Raw genomic sequence first — 23,663 nt, 5'->3', positions numbered from 1 at the left:
GCATCACGGATTTGACGTTTCGGTAAAGCTGGTAAAGTGATGAAATGAGACATTTTACTGAATCTACCACCACCAGAATTACAGTATTCCCTGCCGACATGGGAAGTTCTGTGATAAAATCGACCGCTAAGTGATTCCAAGGTCTACTGGTTATTTCCAATGGTTGTAGAGCCCCCGACGAACGAGTATGAGAGGTCTTAGAATCATCCTGATGAGCTCCTGGCCACCAAAAACGCAGAGTAAGAAGATCAGCTGTGGCTTTATTACCAGGATGTCCGGCCAACACCGAATTGTGATGTTCACTAAGGACTCTAAGGTGAAGACTAATGGGAACAAATAGTTTACTAAGGGGACAAGCAGCAGGGGAGTTCTCCTTAGCGTCAACAACCTCTCTTTCCAGATCAGAGCATATACAGGTCCTTCTCAAAAAATTAGCATATAGTGTTAAATTTCATTATTTACCATAATGTAATGATTACAATTAAACTTTCATATATTATAGATTAATTATCCACCAACTGAAATTTGTCAGGTCTTTTATTGTTTTAATACTGATGATTTTGGCATACAACTCCTGATAACCCAGAAAAACTTTCTCAATTAATTAGCATATCAAGAAAAGGTTCTCTAAACGACCTATTACCCTAATCTTCTGAATCAACTAATTAACTCTAAACACATGCAAAAGATACCTGAGGCTTTTAAAAACTCCCTGCCTGGTTCATTACTCAAAACCCCCATCATGGGTAAGACTAGCGACCTGACAGATGTCAAGAAGGCCATCATTGACACCCTCAAGCAAGAGGGTAAGACCCAGAAAGAAATTTCTCAACAAATAGGCTGTTCCCAGAGTGCTGTATCAAGGCACCTCAATGGTAAGTCTGTTGGAAGGAAAAAATGTGGCAGAAAACGCTGTACAACGAGAAGAGGTGACCGGACCCTGAGGAAGATTGCTGAGGAAGCAGTGGACTGAGTCTGGTGTGGAAACATCCAGAGCCACCGTGCACAGGCGTGTGCAGGAAATGGGCTACAGGTGCCGCATTCCCCAGGTAAAGCCACTTTTGAACCATAAACAGCGGCAGAAGCGCCTGACCTGGGCTACAGAGAAGCAGCACTGGACTGTTGCTAAGTGGTCCCAAGTACTTTTTTTCTGATGAAAGCAAATTTTGCATGTCATTCAGAAATCAAGGTGCCAGAGTCTGGAGGAAGACTGGGGAGAAGGAAATGCCAAAATGCCTGAAGTCCAGTGTCAAGTACCCACAGTCAGTGATGGTGTGGGGTGCCATGTCAGCTGCTGGTGTTGGTCCACTGTGTTTCATCAAGGGCAGGGTCAATGCAGCTAGCTATCAGGAGATTTTGGAGCACTTCATGCTTCCATCGGCTGAAATGCTTTATGGAGATGAAGATTTCATTTTTCAGCACGACCTGGCACCTGCTCACAGTGCCAAAACCACTGGTAAATGGTTTACTGTCCATGGTATTACTGTGCTCAATTGGCCTGCCAACTCTCCTGACCTGAACCCCATAGAGAATCTGTGGGATATTGTGAAGAGAAAGTTGAGAGACGCATGACCCAACACTCTGGATAAGCTTAAGGCCGCTATTGAAGCATCCTGGGCCTCCATAACATCTCAGCAGTGTCACAGGCTGATTGCCTCCATGCCACGCCGCATTGAAGCAGTCATTTCTGCCAAAGGATTCCCGACCAAGTATTGAGTGCATAACTGAACATTATTATTTGTTGGTTTTTTGGTTTGTTATTAAAAAACACTTTTATTTGATTGGACGGGTGAAATATGCTAATTTATTGAGACAGGTTTTTTGGGTTATCAGGAGTTGTATGCCAAAATCATCAGTATTAAAACAATAAAAGACCTGACAAATTTCAGTTGGTGGATAATGAATCTATAATATATGAAAGTTTAATTGTAATCATTACATTATGGTAAATAATTCAATTTAACACTATATGCTAATTTTTTGAGAAGGACCTGTAGATGCCATAACCACCCCTTTTTGAAGAATAGATACCGGTTCACACTTATTTTCTCCCCCAGGAAAGCAAAGAGATAAGGCATCGGCCTTAATGTTTTTGTTTCCTGGTCTATATGTGACAAAAAAGTTAAACCTGGTAAAGAACAATGCCCACCTTGCCTGTGGAGGCGTTAGATGTTTCGCCGATTCCAAAAATACCAGATACTTATGATCCCTGATTAGCATAACTGGATGAACCGCTCCCTCCAAAAGATGATGACACTCACCAAAAGCCCATTTGGTTGCTAAGAGTTCCCTGTTACCAGTATCATCATTTTTTTCATCAGGTTTCTTAGAAAAATAAGCACATGGTTCCATTTACGCACCCTGCGACAATACAGCCCTTACTCCCACCTCAGACGCATCAACCTCAACGATAAAAGGCTGAGAGACGTCAGGCTGAATAGGGATCAGCGCAGATGAAAAACACCTATTCAAGGTATCAAATACCTCCCTGGCGGGACAGGACCACTTGGAGAAGTTTGTCTCCTTCCTGGTCATATCCTTAAAGGGCCACTGTCACCCCCCCCCCCAGCCGTTATAAACTAAAAGAGCCACCTTGTGCAGCAGTAATGCTGCAGTCTAACAAGGTGGCTCTTTTAGTTTTTGATTCATTTATTACCTCAAAAAAGCGTTTTAAAAATTGGCCACACATACCAGATATTATACCGGGAGGCGGTCCGAAGCGTCCTGTATGAATCTTCCAACGGCTGTCACTCTTCTCTTCAGGGGCGATGGTCCCCGCCCCCCTGAGCGCTGTTATCGTCTGAAATCCGGCGCCTGCGCTGTGCGTGCCTGCCTGGGGCCTGCGCAGTGCTCATTGTCAGTGCGGCCACACTGTAGCTGAATCCCCCGCCCCGCACTGTTATTCATTATGCACAGTGCGGGGCTGGGGTTCCTGGGAAGGCGGGGGAGCTGGGGAGCGTCGGAGCTGGGGAGCGTCAGAGCTGGGGAGCGTCTAAACAGCGCAGTGCGCATGCCCAGGAAACCCAGCCCCGCACTGTGCATAATGAATAACAGTGCGGGGCGGGGGATTCAGGTGGCCGCACTGACAATGAACACTGCGCAGGCCCCAGGCAGGCACGCACAGCGCAGGCGCCGGATTTCAGACGATAACAGCGCTCAGGGGGCGGGGACCATCGCCCCTGAAGAGAAGAGTGACGGCCGTTGGAAGATTCATACAGGACGCTTCGGACCGCCTCCCGGTATAATATCTGGTATGTGTGGCCAATTTTTAAAACGCTTTTTTGAGGTAATAAATGAATCAAAAACTAAAAGAGCCACCTTGTTAGACTGCAGCATTACTGCTGCACAAGGTGGCTCTTTTAGTTTATAACGGCTGGAGGGGGGTGACAGTGGCCCTTTAAGAGGTTTGGCTACTACTGAAAAGTTTTTTATGAACGTACAGTAGTAGTTGGCGAAACTTAAAAACATTTGTAACCGCTTCAAATCCTCTGGACAATCCCAATCCAATACTGCTTGGACTTTTGCCTGATGACATGTGAAAACCATTGGATGATAATACATATCCTAGGAAAGGGATCTCCTCAACTGAGAACACTTCTCGGGTTTGACATATAACTTATTGTCTCTGAGTATATGTAAAACCTGCCTGACATGTACCTGATGTGACTCAAGGTCAGGTGAATAAATTAATATGTCATCCAGATAGATAACCACGAATCCGCCTACCAGGTGACTAAAGATGTCAATTATAAGGTGTTGAAAGATGGTAGGTGCGTTCGTCAACCCAAAGAGCATCACCAGATTCTCATAGTGTCCCTCAGGCGTATTGAATGCTGTTTTCCGCTCTTACCCCTCTTTAATGTGGATGACATTATACGCCCTCCTGAGGTCTATCTTTTTGAACCACTTTGCCCCTACAATCTGATTAAAGAGGTCCGAAATGAGAGGGAGCGGATAAGGATCATGGACAGTGATCATTTTAAGTTTGCAGAAATCCAGGCCCCATCTTTTTTCTTTACAAAAAGAACCCCAAGGAAACTGGGGATGAGGATGGTCTGATATATCCTTTAGCCAGGCTTTCCACGAAGTAGTCCATCATGGCCTGCCTCTTTGGGCCAGAGATATTAAAGGTAGGTGTGCTTTCAGGTAGTTTGGCACCAGGCAATCATAAGGACGACAGGGAGGGAGTTCTTAGCAAAACAATTCAGATGCAGTTGAAGTTCAGACTTTCAGCTTTCATTTGAGGGTATCCACATTAAAATTGGATGAAGGGTTTAGGAGTTTCAGCTCCTTAACATGGGCCACCCTGTTTTTAAAGGGACCAAAAGTAATTGGACAGATTAAATAATTGTAAATAAAATGTTCATTTCTAGTACTTGGTTGAAAACCCTTTGTTGGCAATGACTGCCTGAAGTTTTGAACTCATGGACATCACCAGACGTTGTGTTTCCTCCGTTTTGATGCTCTGCCAGGCCTTCACTGTGGTGGTTTTCAGTTGCTGTTTGTTTGTGGGCCTTTCTGTCTGAAGTTTAGTCTTTAACAAGTGAAATGCATGCTCAATTGGGTTGAGATCAGGTGACTGACTTGGCCATTCAAGAATATTCCACTTTGCTTTAATAAACTCCTGGGTTGCTTTGGCTTTATGTTTTGGGTCATTGTCCATCTGTAGTATGAAACGACGACCAATCAGTTTGGCTGCATTTGGCTGGATCTGAGCACACAGTATGGCTCTGAATACCTCAGAATTCATTCGGCTGCTTCTGTCCTGTGTCACATCATCAATAAACACTAGTGACCCAGTGCCATTGGCAACCATGCATGCCCAAGCCATCACACTGCCTCCGATGTGTTTTACAGATGATGTGGTATGCTTTGGATCATGAGCTGTACCACATCTTCGCCATACTTTTCTCTTTCCATCATTCTGGTAGAGGTTGATCTTGGTTTCATCTGTCCAAAGAATGTTCTTCCAGAACTGTGCTGGCCTTTTTTAGATGTTTTTTTTAGCAAAGTCCAGTCTAGCCTTTTTATTCTTGATGCCTATGAGTGGCTTGCACCGTGCAGTGAATCCTCTGTGTTGACTTTCATGCAGTCTTCTCTTTATAGTAGATTTGGATATTGATATGCCTACCTCCTGGAGAGTGTTGATCACTTGGTTGGCTGTTGTGAAGGGGTTTCTCTTCACCATGGAGATTATTCTGTGATCATCCACCACTGTTGTCTTCCGTGGGCGCCCAGGTCTTTTTGCATTGATGACATTTTTTCTCAGGATGTACCAAACTGTAGATTTTGCCACTCCTAATATTGTAGCAATTTCTCGGATGGTTTTTTTCCATTTTCGCAGCTTAAGAATGGCTTGTTTCACCTGCATGGAGAGCTCCTTTGACCGCATGTTTACTTCACAGCAAAACCTTCCAAATGCAAGCACCACAAGTCAAATGAACTCCAGGCCTTTTATCTGCTTAATTGAGAATGACATAACAAAGGGATTGCCCACACCTGTCCATGAAATAGCCTTGGAGTCAATTGTCCAATTACTTTTGGTCCTTATAAAAACAGGGTGGCAAATGTTAAGGAGCTGAAACTCATACAAGGAACAAATACTGCCACATCATGGCTGGACCACATATTACTACCACTTAGACCGAATAATACCACATACAGGGACAAATACCACCACACCAGGACCAGACGACATATACAAAACACATAGTGACCAAATACTACAATACTGATCATTAATTTAAAAATAGTACAACACTCATATTACCATAAGTGGTATTATGCACCGGAGCTCTGTACATACACTCACCGGCCACTTTATTAGGTACACCATGCTAGTAACGGGTTGGACCCCCTTTTGCCTTCAGAACTGCCTCAATTCTTCGTGGCATAGATTCAACAAGGTGCTGGAAGCATTCCTCAGAGATTTTGGTCCATATTGACATGATGGCATCACACAGTTGCCGCAGATTTGTCGGCTGCACATCCCAAAGATGCTCCATACAAGGCAGGATGGATCCATGCTTTCATGTTGTTTACGCCAAATTCTGACCCTACCATCCGAATGTCGCAGCAGAAATCGAGACTCATCAGACCAAGCAACGTTTTTCCAATCTTCTACTGTCCAATTTCGATGAGCTTGTACAAATTGTAGCCTCAGTTTCCTGTTCTTAGCTGAAAGGAGTGGTACCCGGTGTGGTCTTCTGCTGCTGTAGCCCATCTGCCTCAAAGTTCGACGCACTGTGCGTTCAGAGATGCTCTTAGGCCTACCTTGGTTGTAACGGGTGGCGATTTGAGTCACTGTTGCCTTTCTATCAGCTCGAACCAGTCTGCCCATTCTCCTCTGACCTCTGGCATCAACAAGGCATTTCCGCCCACAGAACTGCCGCTCACTGGATTTTTTTTCTTTTTCGGACCATTCTCTGTAAACCCTAGAGATGGTTGTGCGTGAAAATCCCAGTAGATCAGCAGTTTCTGAAATACTCAGACCAGCCCTTCTGGCACCAACAACCATGCCACGTTCAAAGGCACTCAAATCACCTTTCTTCCCCATACTGATGCTCGGTTTGAACTGCAGGAGATTGTCTTGACCATGTCTACATGCCTAAATGCACTGAGTTGCCGCCATGTGATTGGCTGATTAGAAATTAAGTGTTAACAAGAAGTTGGACAGGTGTACCTAATAAAGTGGCCGGTGAGTGTAGTATGTAGTGTATAGTGTCAGTGTAAAGGTAGTACAGCAACTCACCAGTGACATTATACACAGGAGCTCTGTATATAGTGTACAGTGTAATTATACAGCTACTGACTTACCAGTGATGTCTCTAGTTGAAGATATTCATCTTCTCTTTTCTTCGTCATCCAGCGCAGACCGCCATCACTTCTTTCAGCCATTGCTCATCTCTGCAGAAAATAACACACAGTTATCTAGAAAAGCGCTTCAAGAGCACATTCCTCAATTTTTCCCCAATTTCTGCACTACTTCAGATGAAGAAAAAAAGCGACATAGTGCCACCTTGCACAGTAACAGGTCCCCCACCCACACTGAAAACAGTATGCTCAAAAATAAAATCCCTTAATTAGCCCCTACAGTAATAATGTCCCCCATCATGACCCCTTCCTGTAATAGCGTCCCTCATTCTAGCCCCCATGTGTCTCATTCCTTCCCCCCTTTGTGTCTAATTCCTGGCCCCCTTGTGTCTCATTCCTCGCCTTTTTGTGTCTCATTCCTACCAAATTTGTGTCTTTTTCTTGGCCCCATATGTTTTCCCATCCTACCCCATATGTCTCCATCCTGTTACCATATGTGCTCCCATCTTGGCCCCATGTGTCTCCATCCTGGCCACATGAGTCTCCATCCTGCCCCCATATAATTTCCCATCCTGGCCCCATATGACTCCATCCTGCCCCTAGGCCTCATATGTCTTCCCATCCTGCCCCAGGCCTCATATGATGTCCCATTCTGACCCCATGTGTCTCCATAGTGCCCACAAGTTACATATGTCCTCCCATCGTGCCCCCATATGATGTCCCATCCTTGCCCCATGTGTTTCAGCCTGCCCCCAGGCCCCAAATGATCTCCCATACAAAAAAAGTTTCTCCTTACTTGGCTGCATCCATTTAGCAGGTTAATCTGACAGGAGTGGTACAGGTACCACTCCTGGCAGTGAGCACCGACTGTCAGCTCTCATATCAGCTGAACATCCGACGGCAATTGTGCACATGTAAGGGGGATGACAGCATTGCGGGTACCCGCTTACCGGGGCCAGAACTGTCGAGGCTGCATCTCCTGTTCCCGGGTGGAAGCAATAGTGAGCGGGACCTTCCTCCTGACCTAGGGGGGCGGGGAGATAAAAGGAGAAAGCATGCGCAGCAGAGTAGTTTGGCCCAGGGCAGCTTGCAGAGAGTTGAGCGGCACGCTCTGCTTCCCATTTTCCCACCGAGTACCGACACTGCGGCAGCCCCCATCGACTGCAAAGGGACCGCACCAGAGAAAGAGAGAAGCCGGGAGTGCTGCAACAATCCAGAGAGAGGGACTGCTGCGCTCAGGAAAGTTGTGTGTTCAGCAGCAGCCAGGGAGAGACTGTGAGGAGAGACATGCAGGGTGCCTGTTGGTCACCACGGAGCGAGGTGTGGAATGCTCCAGGCTAGTGAGTACTGTGTGCGTGCTGCCAGAGAGAGATCGGGTGCAGCACCCTGCCAGAAAAGCAGAGCACCAATGGTTGTTGGCGCTTCAGTCTTGGTGGGAGCAGGCAGCGCGCAGCATAGAGAGAAGAGTATAGCGCGCCCAGCAGCTCACAGAGATCGAGGTGCTGTGTGCTTCATGACCGTGAGTACATCACACGTGCCGCAAAGAGAGAACCAAGTACTGGATAAACTTTTTTAATCCACCTTATCAGGTCATGCTTTCCTGCTCACGGGAGACCCTGACTTTGCCAGTGTATATTTGCAGAGCCACGTTGGGCTCGTAAAGTGCGGTGGCCCACACCCTTGTCAGCCACTGCAGCATATGGACTAGGGATAGTGGAAGGTACCGGAGACCCACCAATATCACCAGAAGACGAGACATTGTTGTCTACAGGAGCCCACTAGAAAAGACCCCGCGCCTGCTGTTGTTGGCACTATGGACTTGATCGTCTGAGTGACTACCGACTTATTAACCGTAATCACCGGAATCGCCGTTACCTGATTCTTTGTTCTTGAACTCTGCATATCGTTTTGCAATTTGAAAGGTTTAATTCCCTGTTTAACCCTGCACCTCCCTGCGAGGAGTTAACCCTATGTGACATTAAAACTTTTATACTTGTTAACCCTTGCTCTGCCTCCTGTTCGTCACTGCATCCCTCAACCTGCTCACACTTAGCGTAGTCGGCAGGATGCAGTCCACTGGCGCAGAGGTGGCAGTCCAAGCGGTTAGGGGAGCTCCAAGGGCCAGTATACCGATGGGGACAATATTGAGTAACCTCCGTAAGTTTACAGGGAGCAACATTCTGCTATGGAGCTGGACTGAGCGAGTCAGGGGTATGTTGAGGATGCACCCCATGACCCCACCTTAATGGTGGCAGAGATTGCCCTGATGGCTCTAGATGGAGAGGCAAGGATCTCTGTTATGTTACGGCCTCCCCATGAGTGCGATACCTTTAACAAGGTGCGACAAATTCTAGAAGAGATGCATAGAGACCCCACAGATGTCGGAGAATTGCGCATGCGCTTTTTTCCGCCGTGTCCAAAAGGAAGGGGAGACTGTGACCCAGTACATGAATGTGGTACAGGAGATCCATACTGCAAGTGCAGTGCCCCAGAGTCCTGGTCGTTGCAGTACTGATGCTCCGCCGCTAAGGGGAGCGATGGTACGTCTGATGGCACTGAAGGAGTTCACCTGACCAGGTATCACAGGCACCAATACACTTCACAGTCTGGCCTCCAGGGGGAGCTAAGGGTGCTATGTATTAGGCCACTCCTCACAATCTGGTAAAACTGGGGGTTAGATAGGAAGTTAGACAGAAAGCTGACTGGGTTGGAACCAAGCAACATCCTGTGGCAGAGGGTGTTGCAGGGGAAGATTCAGGGGGGTCCCTGTCAGGGGTGGGATCCTGATAGAGGCCTAGCAAACAGGAAAGAACGTTAAGGAACCGCGCCTGCACTACATCGCTGCGGTATCTCAAGAAAGGACAAGAAGCGAGGTTTATTGTGAAGCAGTGAGAAACGAGATCGCAGCAACAAGGAGATAATACCAATAGGAGTCGTGCTGTAAGATCGAGGCAACATCCTATTGAGGCGCGTAGCCGGTGGCCAGAACGCCGAGGAAGTATTAGGCTCCAAGCAATACTTCAAACAGAGGCAGGACAGTTGATTTTAGGTTGGCTGTCTCACCAAAATCACCTAAGAAGACATAGGGGGCAACTGTGGGAGAGGGGTGACACTAGGGTCCCGGAAGAACTCCAGGCCTTCCCGTCATACGGGTGCGTCCTATCCATATCATCTGGGGGACGGAGAAGAACATCAGAACAGCCATAAGTTGTGGGAAATAACATCAGAAACAGACACAACAGTTGTGAGGACTATCCCGTGGTGCTCAGCAGGGAAGTACTACAACACACAGGCGCTAGAAGGTAGGCACAGATTTCCACCTGCAAAGGGAACTCTGGAGGTGCCATCGGACCGGCCGGTCTCAGACAGCCCTGTTAACCGTACTCTGGATTGAGGACCTTGAAGCCTTCAGCAAAGAGGTAAAGAGACTGCAACCCTGTGTCCTCGTTATTCATCGCAACCTGCACCACGCATCACCACTCACACCTTTCATTGGACGCCCCTTAGCAGGGTCACGGACCGGGTCTAGCCACCGTGACAACCCCAGAACTGAGACAGAGAAGCCCGGTACCGAGTGTCCCACGGCCCTGCGTCTGCGGGCGCTCCAAACTTGGCATCACGAACAGGATGTACTCAAGCCTGAAGAATCAGGTCATGTGTGCCTTGGAACTGTGATTTATTGTGCTTGAACTGTGACTTATTGCAAAGGCTGTGTATTGCCACTTGCCGCCAAAAATTCCCGCCAAAACTGCCGCCATTGCTGCGCCGAAGAAGAAGAAGGGCGTGCCATGGGCGGAGACTATCAAAACAGTGCCAAAAGTGGTGACCACCCCCTCCGACGTTTGCTGCGAGATGACGACCTGCCCAGAAACAGAGAGGAATCGCCCCCTGGCTTGCAACAGCAAGAACCGAGACCAGAGTGGCCTCGGCCTCGAAGAAATGGCGGAGTCAGGTGCATGCACGGCTTCTGATCTCGAGACAGCGAAGGTGACCAGCGAGTACCTGAGCAGCGATGTAGCGATCCAGGATTGTCCCCACCAGCTGGAGGCGGGCCCGAACCCACAGCAGCTGAAGGACCCGAACTCCTTGGAGCCGCCGGCGGAGGAGCTGAGTCCACCTATCCCGACCACGGAGCCAGCCGATGCGAAGCAATGGGGAGCGGAGCCATGCCAGGAGGCCGCCTTGGAGGAACAGCAGTCCGGGCTGCAGCCGATTCCAGTGTCCTCGTCAACGGAACGGATCGACATCGGTGGAATCACATCAGACGCAGGTATGGAAAGCGCTCCTGCTCCCCCGACCGACCCTGCTCCCATGACCGCTCCCCAGCCCGACAATAACCGAGTTTTCACCGCTGAGCTAGTGATACTGACCCCAGGCACTATGGAGAAGCTGGTGCCTCCGCTACCAACAACGATGGGGAAACCGCTAGATGTGAGCTCAGAGGGGGTGACCTTCCAGTGGGACACCCCACGGATCAGGCCAGATGGGGCCAGGCAGGAGGGCCTCAGCATTGCTGCGCTCACCTGGGAACAGTATAAGCAATGCTTAATTCGACAATGGCAAAACCAAAAAGAGACAGAACCACATGACCCACCGAGAGTACAGAGACCAAAGACTGAACACAATAGGAGGAACTCGGTCAAGCAGGGGACTGTACTGGCCTTCCACCCGAAGCGGGGTTGGGGCTCTATACAAGAACCGGGACTGCCGACTAAGATCTTCTTTACCAGCTACAATGTGAAAACCCCGTCCCGCAATCGATATTACAGTCAGCTACCATGTAAAGGGGACCAGGTGACCTACACTCGCCACCAGAGTGCGCAGGGGTGGTGCGCTCAAGACATCCAACGATGCGAGCCGGCCGTTTCGCCACCTACTGTCCTGACCACGACTAACCCAGATTTGACCAATGCCACTACTGTCGCCACGGTGTGCATCATTGCCGCTGCTGAACTTGCAACCACAGCTGACATTCGAATCCAGATGCCGGGTGATCTGGCCGTGTCTGGGAGACCAACTAACCATACTGATTCTGCATCCGCTGAGGACAGAGGACCGCAGCCTTCCCGGCCGGCGAGTGCCCGTCACCAACTGATGCAGTGTAACCTTCTGTGAGGATAAACCTCGATACCACGAAAATGTAAATAGTTAACTGTTCGTCTTTTTGTGTTTCTCTGCTGCTATAACCCGACTAGGGTTATCTTTTAAAGGGATCCCTTAGTTGACCCGGGATCCCTATTTTGCCTTTTTGATTGGTTCATCACTGTTTTAAAGACTACCGAATCATGGACGGTGAATGATTCACAAACTGTTTTGTACATAGTTCGCACCTTATTAACCCCTTAGTGACAGAGCCAATTTGGTACTTAATGACCGAGCCAATTTTTACAATTCTGACCAGTGTCACTTTATGAGGTTATAACTCTGGAACGCTTTATCGGATCCCGCTGATTCTGAGATTCTTTTTTCCTTACATGTTGTACTTCAAGTTAATGGTAACATTTCTTCGATATTACTTGCGATTATTAATGAAAAAAATGGAAATATGGCGAAAATTTTTAAAATTTTGCAATTTTCAAACTTTGTATTTTTATGCCCTTAAATCAGAGAGATATGTCACAAAAAATAGTTAATAAATAACATTTCTCACATGTCTACTTTACATCAGCACAATTTTGGAAACAATTTTTTTTTTTGTTAGGGAGTTATAAGGGTTAAAAGTTGACCAGCAATTTCTCATTTTTACAACACCATGTTTTTTTTAGGGACCACATCACCTTTGAAGTGATTTTGAGGGGTCTATATGATAGAAAATAACCAAGTGTGACACCATTCTAAAAACTGCACCCTTCAAGCTGCTCAAAACCACATTCAAGAAGTTTATTAACCCTTTACGTACTTCACAGGAACTAAAACAATGTGGAAGAAAAAAATGAACATTTAACTTTTTTTTGCAAACATTTTACTTCAGAACCATTTTTTTTAATTTTCACAAGTGTAAAAACAGAAATTTAACCACAAATTTTGTTGTGCAATTTTTCCTGAGTACGCCGATACCCCATATGTGGAGGTAAACCACTGTTTGGGTGCACCGCAGAGCTTGGAAGTGAAGGAGCACCGTTTGACTGTTTCAATGCAGAATTGGCTGGAATTGAGATCGGACGCCATGTCGCGTTTGGAGAGCCCCTAATGTGCCTAAACAGTGGAAACCCCCCACAAGTGACACCATTTTGGAAACTAGACCCCCCAAGAAACTTATCTAGATGTGTGGTGAGCACTTTGAACCCCCAAGTGCTTCACAGAAGTTTATAACGTAGAGCCGTGAAAATAAAAAATCGCATTTGTTTTCACAAAAATGATTTTTTCGCCCACAAATTCTTATTTTCACAAGGGTAACAGGAGAAATTAGACCACAAAAGTTGTTGTGCAATTTCTCCTGAGTACGTCGATACCCCATATGTGGAGGTAAACCACTGTTTGGGCGCACCGCAGAGCTTGGAAGTGAAGGAGCACCGTTTGACTTTTTTCAATGCAGAATTGGCTGGAATTGAGATCGGATGCCATTTCGCGTTTGGAGAGTCCCTGATGTGCCTAAACAGTGGAAACCCCCCACAAGTGATACCATTTTGGAAACTAGACCCCTTAAGGAACTTATCTAGATGTGTGGTGAGCACTTTGAACCCCCAAGTGCTTCACAGAAGTTTATAACGTAGAGCCGTGAAAATAAAAAATCTCATTTTTTCTACAAAAATGATCTTTTTGCCTCCAAATTTTTATTTTACCAAGGGTAACAGGAGAAAATGGACCCCAGAAGTTGTTGTACAATTTGTCTTGAGTACACCGACACCCCATATGTGGGGGTAAACCACTGTTTGGGCGCATGGCTGACCTCGGAAGCAAAGGAGCGCCATTTGACTTTTCAATGCAAAATTGACTGGAATTGAGATCGGACGCCATGTCGCGTTTGGAGAGCCCCTGATGTGCCTAAACAGTAGTAACCCCCCAAAAGTGACCCCATTTTGGAAACTAGACCCCCCAAGGAACTTATCTAGATGTGTAGTGAGAACTTTGAATGCCCAAGTGCATCACAGAAGTTTATAATGCAGAGTCGTGAAAATAAAAAAATATTTTTTAACAATAAAGATTTTTTAGCCCCCAAGTTTTTATTTTCTCAAGGGTAACAAGAGAAATTGGACCCCAAAAGTTGTTGTCCAATTTGTCCTGAGTATGCTGGTACCCCATATGTGGGGGTAAACCACTGTTTGGGCGCACGGCAGAGCTCGGAAGGGAAGGAGCGCCATTTTGGAATGCAGACTTTGATAGAATTGTCTGCGGGCGTTATGTTGCGTTTGCAGACCCCTAATGTACCTAAACAGTAGAAACCCCCAACAAGTGACCCCATTTTGGAAAATAGACCCCCCAAGGAACTTATCTAGATATGTGGTGAGAACTTTGAATGCCCAAGTGCTTCACAGAAGTTTATAATGCAGAGTAGTGAAAATAAAAAATATTTTTTTTCCCACAAAAAATATTTTTTTTGCCCCCAAATTTTTATTTTCACAAGGGTAACAAGAGAAATTGGACCCCAAAAGTTGTTGTCCAATTTGTCCTGAGTATGCTGGTACCCCATATGTGGGGATAAACCACTGTTTGGGCGCACGGCAGAGCTCGGAAGGGAAGGAGCGCCATTTTGGAATGCAGACTTTGATAGAATTGTCTGCGGGCGTTATGTTGCTTTGCAGACCCCTAATGTACCTAAACAGTAGAAACCCCCAACAAGTGACCCCATTTTGGAAAATAGACCCCCCAAGGAACTTATCTAGATATGTGGTGAGAACTTTGAATGCCCAAGTGCATCACAGAAGTTTATAATGCAGAGTAGTGAAAACAAAAAATATTTTTTTTCCCACAAAAAAGATTTTTTTAGCCTCCAAATTTTTATTTTCACAAAGGTAACAAGATAAATTGGATGCCAATATTTGTTCTCCAATTTGTCCTGAGTATTCTGGTACCCCATATGTGGGGGTAAACCACTGTTTTGGCACACGGCAGAGCTCGGAAGAGAAGGAGCGCCATTTTGGAATTCAGACTTTGATAGAATTGTCTGTGGGTGTTATGTTGCGTTTGCAGAGCCCCTGATGTACCTAAACAGTAGAAACCCCCACAAGTGACCAAATTTTGGAAACTAGACCCCCTAAGGAACTTATCTAGATATGTAGTGAGAACTTTGAAAGCTCAAGTGCTTCACAGAAGTTTATAATGCAGAGTAGTGAAAATAAAAAAATATGTTTTTTTTCCAACAAAAAAGATTTTTAGCCCCCAAGTTTTTATTTTCACAAGGGTAACAGGAGAAATTGGACCCCAAAAGTTGTTGTCCAATTTATCCCGAGTACGCTGATGCCCCATATGTGGGGGTAAACCACTGTTTGGGCGCACGGCAGAGCTCAGAATGGAGGGAGTACCATTTGACTTTTTTAGCGCAAAATTGGCTGTCGTGTTTGGAGACCCCCTGATGTACCTAAACAGTGGAAACCCCCAAATTATAACTCCAACCCTAACTCCAACACACCCCTAACCCTAATCTCCACACGATCCATAATCCTAATCACAACTCTAACGATAATCACAACCCTAACCCCAAAACAGCCCTAATCTCAACCCTAACCATAACCCTAATCAAAACCCTAAATCCAACACACCCCTAACCCTAATCCCAACCCCAACCCTAATCCCAACCCTAATCCCAAACGTAACACTAATCCCAACCCTAATCCAAACCCTAACCCTAATCCCAACTCTAACCCTAACTTTAGCCCCAACCCTAACCCTAACTTTAGCCCCAACCCTAACCATAACTTTAGCCCCCGTCGTCACAAAAAAAGTTCAATGTAACCTTTTTTTTGTACGTCGCGTCCGCCATTTCCGCGCATGCGTGGCCGTAACTCTGCCCCCTCCTCCCCAGGACATAGACTGGGCAGCGGATGCGTTGAAAAACTGCATCCGCTGCCCACGTTGTGCACAATTTTCACAACGTGCGTCGGTACGTCGGGCCGACGCATTGCGACCGCCCCGTACCGATGCAAGTGTGAAAGAAGCCTAAGGCTACTTTCACACGAGCGTCATACTCAGCCCATCGCAGTGTGTCAGGCCGACGTACCGACGCTAGCGTTGTAAGCGCCGCACAACGGGTGCAGCGGATGCTGTTTTTTCAACGCATCCGCTGCCCCATTGTGAGGTGCGGGGAGGCGGGGGCGGAGTTCCGGCCACGCATGCGCGGTCGGAAATGGCGGACACGTCGCACAAAAAAGTTACATGTAGCTTTTTTTGTGCCGACAGTCCGCCAAAGCACGACGCATCCGTTGCACGACGGATGCGACATGTGGCAATCCGTCGCAATGCGTCGCTAATGCAAGCCAATGGAGAAAAAACGCATCCTGCAAGCACTTTTGCAGGATGCGTTTTTTCTCCAACGACGCATTGCGACGGAAGCCAAAAAACGCTAGTGTGAAAGTAGCCTAACCCTAACCCTAACCCTAAATTTAGCCCCAACCCTAACCCTAACTCTAACCCTAACTCTAACCCTAACTCTAACCCTAACTCTAACTCTAACCCTAACCCTAACCCTAACCCTAATTTTAGCCCCAACTCGTCTTCTCCTGCCGGCCGGCAGATGGCAGCAGATGGGGGGCGCACTGCGCATGCGCCCGCCATGATGAAAAAGCCGGCTGGCAGGAGAAGACAGAAGAGGACCCAGGGACACCGGGTGAGTATGTTAGGGTCCCCGAATCCCCCTATTTCTCTGTCCTCTGATGTGCGATCACATCAGAGGACAGAGAATTACAGATCGCATTTTTTTTTTTTTTTTTTGCGGTCGCCGGTAAACTGTTAATTACCGGCGATAGCAAAACAGGGGTCGGTGCAAACCGACCCCGATCATGTTCTTTGGGGTCTCGGCTACCCCCGGCAGCCGAGACCCCAAAGATCTTCCGGGTGCCGGGCGGCGGGCGCACTGCGCGTGCACCCGCCATTTTTTCCCGGAAAAAAGATGGCGGCGCCCATCGGGAGCCACGAGGAGCACCGGGGGAGGTAGGTAAGTATCGGGAGGCTATTGGGGGCCATCGGGGACCACATTTCTCTGTCCTCCGATGTGCGATCACATCGGAGGACAGAGAAATTAAACGGCAAATCGCGTTTTTTTTTTTTTTTTGCGACCGCCGGTAAACGGTTAATTACCGGCGATCGCAACTCGGGGGTCGGTAAAAACCCCCCGAATCATGTTCTCTGGGGTCTCGGCTACCCTCGGCAACCGAGACCCCAGAGAAAATCCGACTCTGGGGGGCGCTATTCACTTTTTCCACAGCGCCGTTAATTAACGGCGCTGTGGTTTAAGTACCCTTAGCGGCCGCCGTTAAAAGGCGTATCAGCGGTCGTTAAGGGGTTAAAGGTGCCGCCTACTGGTTTTACAAGAAAGAGGACTCTTTGCGAAGACACTGTTCCTGGAAACAGTACAGGAGTTCCTGCCTTACACGAACTTGCAGCTTGAGAAGTTGCGCTACCTCCAAGAGACTTGGTTCCCTCTTAAAGGGAACGTTCAGTAATAGCACTTAAAGTATAATGTTGCCTTAAGAGAAGTAGCAATAATGTTTATATGTAGTTAGTTAGTTATAAGAAAATGTTTGATAATGTTGCTAGAGATTGAGGACAGGGAAGTGAACCCGTACGGGGTTAGATGGTGAGTCCTCCGAGGAGCCATAGAGAGATGGTTCAGTGTTACTGTACTAAGAAAAGAGGCAGTAGGCCTGGGCAGATAGACAGGCGGTCCTGCATAAGACAAATTGAGAAGAAAGTGTTGCACTTAGAAGAGAGAAGTGATAAAAGTTAATTTATATTTTAGGAGTTTTTATAGTAAGCCTTTAGTGGATTCAGCTTATACGTCCTTAGAGGCAAAGTTAAATTATTGTTAAGAATTTGCACTAAGTAGAATACCTGGCTGGGTAAGAAAAGTTATTTATAGGATGTTATTTAAAATATTTAACCATGTTTTGTTTGTAACGTTCAAGTGTTCTCACCTCCCATAAAGGGAAGCTCTGTTAAAAATTTACTTGTTTCTGAATTTCTAAAACTTGTATGTCTTTTATGTCTTTTTGCTGACATGTATTGTTGTTTTCTTCCCAGTCCAGGAGTACTGGATTTAACCGGGGGGGAGTGCAGTGCCCCAGAGTCCTGGTCGTTGCAGTACTGATGCTCCGCCGCTAAGGGGAGCGATGGTACGTCTGATGGCACTGAAGGAGTTCACCTGACCAGGTATCACAGGCACCAATACCCTTCACAGTCTGGCCTCCAGGGGGAGCTAAGGGTGCTATGTATTAGGCCTCTCCTCACAATCTGGTAAAACTGGGGGTTAGATAGGAAGTTAGACAGAAAGCTGACTGGGTTGGAACCAAGCAACATCCTGTGGCAGAGGGTGTTGCAGGGGAAGATTCAGGGGGGTCCCTGTCAGGGGTGGGATCCTGATAGAGGCCTAGCGAACAGGAAAGAACGTTAAGGAACCACGCCTGCACTACATCGCTGCGGTATCTCAAGAAAGGACAAGAAGCGAGGTTTATTGTGAAGCAGTGAGAAACGAGATCGCAGCAACAAGGAGATAATACCAATAGGAGTCGTGCTGTAAGATCGAGGCAACATCCTATTGAGGCGCGTAGCCGGTGGCCAGAACGCCGAGGAAGTATTAGGCTCCAAGCAATACTTCAAACAGAGGCAGGACAGTTGATTTTAGGTTGGCTGTCTCACCAAAATCACCTAAGAAGACATAGGGGGCAACTGTGGGAGAGGGGCGACACTAGGGTCCCGGAAGAACTCCAGGCCTTCCCGTCATACGGGTGCGTCTTATCCATATCATCTGGGGGACGGAGAAGAACATCAGAACAGCCATAAGTTGTGGGAAATAACATCAGAAACAGACACAACAGTTGTGAGGACTATCCCGTGGTGCTCAGCAGGGAAGTACTACAACACACAGGCACTAGAAGGTAGGCACAGATTTCCACCTGCAAAGGGAACTCTGGAGGTGCCATCGGACCGGCCGGTCTCAGACAGCCCTGTTAACCATACTCTGGATTGAGGACCTTGAAGCCTTCAGTAAAGTGGTAAAGAGACTGCAACCCTGTGTCCTCGTTATTCATCGCGACCTGCACCACGCATCACCACTCACACCTTTCATTGGACGCCCCTTAGCAGGGTCACGGACCGGGTCTAGCCACCGTGACGACCCCAGAACTGAGACAGAGAAGCCCGGTACCGAGTGTCCCGCGGCCCTGCGTCTGCGGGCGCTCCAAACTTATTAAGAAAGACAGCATAGGACCCCCTGACATAGTGCCACGAGACCAGCTAGTGACAGGCTGTAGAGATGCGTTGCTTAGGCAAGCCTTGCATGAGCGCCTGCGAGCTAACCCCGCATGCCTTTTTTTGAGATGGGGGCAGAAGCGCACAAAACAGAACAGGAGCAGAGGACCGCATCCTTGGCTGTGAAGTATCTACCCTGAATGAGGAAGAGCCAGGGTGGTCCCGTGAATTACAACAGGGAATGCGGAAAATCAGGGCAGAAATCGAGAGCCTGAAGGAAGTCCTTACAGCTGCCTTATTGTCCACTCCCATATCCCGGGGTAATTTATATCAAGAGAAGAAAGACGTTAGAGGAGAGAAGCGGAGCATAACAGAAACTCCAACAGCAGCCCCAAAATTTACTTCCAGATCCTGGGGTGAAGAGCGACTACAGAGGGGATATGCCTCTCGGGGAGGACGGCGATCCAGACTGAAGAGCCCACCAGACAGGAGCAGAAGTGGGTGTTGGATGTTTGGAAGAATGGGGCACCTGTCCAGAAGTTGCCCTATGAGAGACAACCAACGGTGAAGTTTCGCTCACCCTTCTGAAGGTCAGGCCAACTGGAGAGAGCACTGCCCCTGGAGGAAATGGTACCGAGAGCAGAAGAGAGTCGCACCCAGAGCCAGACAGAGCCACAACATCAGACGCCGAGAAGTGAGGGAGAAGACGTCGACTGTCTACAATGAGATGTCTGTGCTGCTCAGACACGTAGAGGCGAATCGGGTGGAATGCCAAATTGGATCCGAAGGTCCCGTCTGTGAGGATCAACCCGAAGGATTGCGAGGAGGAAGTACCACTTGCTTAATTCCTTGAAATGGAAAGGTCACTGCCCGCTAGCCCAAGGGAAGTATATAGGCCTGAAACTCCAGAGATAGCTACTCCGTTGAACCTGGATGTACTCCCATGTCCGGCGACCCAACCTGACTCTACCACTCAGCCTGAAGTTCTGAATACTTCTAATGAGCAAAGTCAAGAGGAGCTTCGAGATACTCCGTTTGACCATGCTGATGATTCGCCCCTGTGGAATGCACAGGACAATTTATTTTGGCAGAACGTGGTGCAAGATTAGCAGGCATGGATGTGAGAATTGTGGGCATCTGTCACACCTCCGAAGAACATAGAGGAGCACGAAGAACGCTCACCCGTGGAATGGCGAGTTAAAGGAGAGAGGTAGTGTAAGTGGTCGACAGCACCACGGGTCCCTGCTTGCCGGGCTGGAACTGTCGAGGCTGCATCTCCTGTTCCTGGGCAGAAGAAATAGTGAGCGGGACCTTCCTCCTGACCTAGGGGGGCAGGGAGATAAAAGGAGAAAGCGCGTGTAGCAGAGCAGTTTGGCGCCAACCCAGGGCAGCACACAGAGAGGTGAGCGGCGCGCTCTGCTTCCCGTTCCCCCACTGAGTACTGGCGCCTCGGCAGCCCCCATCGACTGCAAAGGGACCGCACCAGAGAAAGAGAGAAGCCGGGAGTGCTGCAGCAATTCAGAGAAAGAGGGACTGCTGCGCTCATTGAAGCCGTGTGTTCAGCAGCAGCCAGGGAGAGACTGTGAGGTGAGATGTGCAGGGTGCCTGTTGGTCACTATGGAGTGAAGTGTGCAACGTTCCGGGCTAGTGAGTACTGTGTGCGTGTTGCAAGAGAGAGATCGGGTGCAGCACCCTGCTGGAGAAGCAGCGCGCCAGGGGTTGTCGGCGCTTCAGTCTTGGCGGGAGCAGGCAGCGCGCAGCATAGTGAGAAGAGTACAGCATGCCCAGTAGCTGACAGAGATTAAGGGGCCGTGTGTTCATGACTGTGAGTACAGCGCACGTGCTGCAAAGAGAGAACCGAGTACTGAATAAACTTGCGTAATCCACCTTACCAGGTCATGCTTTCCCGCTCATGGGAGACCCTGACTTTGCCAGTGTATATTTGCAGAGCCACGTTGGGCTCGTACAGTACGGTGGCCCACACCCTTGTCAGCCACTGCAGCATATGGACTAGGGGTAGCGGAAGGTACCGGAGACCGACCGCTGCCGCCAGAAGACGAGGCAGTGTTGTCTACAGGAGCCCACTAGAAAAGACCCCACGCCTGCCGTTGTCGGCTCTATGGACTTCATCATCTGAGTGACTACCGACTTGTTAACCTTATTCACCGGAATCACCAGATTCTTGAACTCTGCATACCCTTTTGCAATTTGAACTGTTTAATCCCCTGTTTAACCCTGCACCTCCCTGCTAGGAGTTAACCCCATGTTACATTAAAACTGTTATATTTGTTAACCCTTAGGGTGCTTTCACAGCACGTCTCAATGCGTCGTTTTGGAGAAAAAAACGCATCCTGCAAAATTGCCTGCAGGATGCGTTTTTTCTCCATACACTTGCATTAGCGACGCATTGTGACGGATTGCCACACGTTGCATCTGTCGTGCGACGGATGCGTAGTGTTCTGGCGGACGGTCGGCACAAAAAAAGTTACATGTAACGTTTTTTTGTGCGTCGTGTCCGCCATTTCCGACCGCGCATGCGTGGCCGGAACTCCGCCCCAGCCTCCCCAGACATCACAGTGGGGCAGCGGATGCGTTGTAAAACTGCATCTGCTGCCCCGTTGTGTTTTTTTTTCTCAGTATGCGTCGTTACGTCGGCACGTCGCATTGCGACGTGCGTCATACGACGCTAGTGTGAAAGTAGCCTTACTCTACCTCCGATCTGTCACTGCATCCTGCAACCTGCTCACACGCACAGCTCATGTGCACGCAAAATTGACATGACATATCCATATGTCCAAGGTTGGAAAATACCTACTGACCTGGACGTATGGATACGTCCAAGGTCGTGAAGGAGTTAATATGTCCTATACAAAATCTTAAGATATGTTTCTTTTAAAGAAGTCTACCAACTTACCTTTGATCACTTGTTCAAATCAGATCTACAATTTCTCCAGTGGTGTACCTGGAAAATCATCATCCCACTGTAATTTAGAATCGGGGGTGACTGATTAGTGATACTGTTTTTAAAAAAACATTAAAAGTCAACCCATAAAACACTAAAAAACTATAGTCCACCACAGCTCCTGATGGAAATAGTGATGCCAGAAAGGAAAATACCGGAATTCCTAAGGCATATTAAACTATGATTTAAAATATAGCAGTGTAGACAAAAAAGCCTTTTATCCCTAATCAACCCCTCAGACAGCATTAGACAGCCTCATTAATACTTTGATATCAGTTTTTACCAGTGGGAGGGTGAGCTCATCTTTATAAAATACATCATGTGTTAAGTAGTTCTGTACAGTATATCAGACATAGCAAGACATACTCTTGGACTCATTTGATTTACCACTTGGTGGCAATATCTGACTATATACAGTAATATGTGCCTGAAAATAGTTTAACCTTAGAAATACAGTCCAAACTTTCACCATTTGGTGGCAACATCTGACTACATAGCACTTGCTGAAAACTAAATTTGACATTTATTAATAGCAGTTTTATCCTATAATAGATTGCACCAAAAACATGAGAGCTTAGATCTCTATTGCAAGAAGCATCTAACTATATCATAACACCGTATGCAAAATCAACATATTAGCTAGAGATCTCAATAAAGAAAAGGGGATTTCTTAGTGAGAAAATACAAATTTTATTATACATATTTATATATTAAATAGACAAGAATACATAAAGCATTCATATATGAGAAGCAGCTAAAAGCCATTGGTACCATAAAGTTGGTAAATATGATACCAGAAGTAGAGAAATAACCATATCTCAGTCAGCACTATCGCACAGAGTGGTAAACAATAATAATTACGGTACATTTAATACACCGTGTTAAACTGGTTAGTAGGTCAGATTAGGGGTTAATATAGGGATTATATCTGAGGTTACCATGCCTTGGCGATGATAAGAGATCTTTTTGCAATGTGGTTATAGTCTGCACCCTATTACCTCTAATAGTTCCCCCTCATGACCAGATATGATCAGTGAACCAGTCTGTCCATGGTATCAAGGAAAAGAAGATATTAAATATGTGGTAGTTTACCTTGGGACATGGTGACAACCTTGTGCTGGAGCGCCGATGAGGTACGCAAGAGCCTCGACGCGCGTTTCACCACCTACGGCTTCATCAGGAGGCGTGGTTAAAAGGTTGGGGTCACAGATATATGTATATGTATGGGAGGGTAAGGATCTATTAGCGAATCGGCGCTCGATCCCGTGTGATGCCCCCCCCCCGGTGAAGCAGGCCGGCGCGCGACATGTACGATGGGAAAGAGGACGTGCGTCATCATTTCACATCGCCATGGCAACGCGTCCGAGCATGGACCGATGTTGTCATTCCAGGCTACGGTAAACAACTGAGTGCTTCATATAACAGAGAGCCAGAGCGTCTCTCAAGTTGCCACAGTGGTAAGTCTGGCTAGCAGTTATAACAGTGCAAATCAAACGAGTTCATAAATAGGTACCACAGGCCATCATGGACATATCATAAAAACTGT

The 23,663-nt window shown here is 47.5% G+C and overlaps 1 long non-coding RNA gene across 1 annotated transcript in view; it reads right to left on the bottom strand.

Annotated features, from left to right (window-relative positions):
* LOC143807512 (uncharacterized) overlaps positions 1 to 23,393 on the bottom strand; it is an 86,326-nt gene extending 62,933 nt beyond the window's left edge. Inside the window, exons 1-2 of the long non-coding RNA XR_013221753.1 lie at positions 23,210 to 23,393; positions 22,070 to 22,136 (exon numbers count right to left, since the gene is read on the bottom strand). This is a non-coding gene — a long non-coding RNA (uncharacterized LOC143807512). The remainder of the gene's footprint in view (positions 1 to 22,069; positions 22,137 to 23,209) is intronic.
* Between the last annotated feature and the right edge of the window lie 270 nt (positions 23,394 to 23,663).

The sequence above is a fragment of the Ranitomeya variabilis genome, chromosome 2, assembly GCF_051348905.1.
Source record: "Ranitomeya variabilis isolate aRanVar5 chromosome 2, aRanVar5.hap1, whole genome shotgun sequence".
Taxonomy (NCBI): Eukaryota; Metazoa; Chordata; class Amphibia; order Anura; family Dendrobatidae; genus Ranitomeya; species Ranitomeya variabilis.
Note: the sequence above shows the minus strand (reverse complement) of the source record. Positions and strands in the feature narration are given on the sequence as shown.